We start from the raw sequence: 681 nt of genomic DNA on the forward strand, positions 1-681 counted from the left end.
ACTGTTCTGTACAAGATTTTTGAGACAAATCATTTCTAATAACACAGAAAAACATCGTGATAGTTGTATATTATAAGTGCTACAAGATTTCAGAATTTAGTTGACTTCCCCTAGCAAAGAAGCAATGTCAGAGTTAATTTGTGATGGTAAAGACTTTTCTTTAAAGAGAAGTGTCACTCGCCCATTGTTTTGGTAAATTGTATTCATCTGTAACATACATACAGAAGAGTAGACCTATCATAAGTGCACAGCTCGATGAATTTTCAAAGTGTACAAACCCGTGTAATGAACAGCTTTCTCAAGAAGCAGAATGTGACCAACACCCCGGGGCCCACCATGCCCGATATTGCCCCCACATAATTATAATCCTGATTTCTTTAATTAATTAATTATTACTATTATTATTTTAGGTTTATTTGAGAAAGACAGAGATAGCAGGAGTGGGAAAGGGGCAGAGAGACAGGGAGACAGAATCCCAAGCTAGCTTTCCACTGTCAGCACAGAGCCCGTCACGGGGCTTTAACTCATGAAACTGTGAGATCATGACCTGAGCCGAAACCAAGAGTCAGACGCTTAACTGCCTGGACCACCCAGGCACTCCTACAATCCTGATTTCTAACACCATAGACTAGTTCAGCTTTAGAAAATGTTCTTCTTTTTTTTTTTTTAAGTTTATTTGCA

Source organism: Herpailurus yagouaroundi, unplaced genomic scaffold (genome assembly GCF_014898765.1).
Source record: "Herpailurus yagouaroundi ecotype Mexico unplaced genomic scaffold, PumYag 203, whole genome shotgun sequence".
Taxonomy (NCBI): domain Eukaryota; kingdom Metazoa; phylum Chordata; class Mammalia; order Carnivora; family Felidae; genus Herpailurus; species Herpailurus yagouaroundi.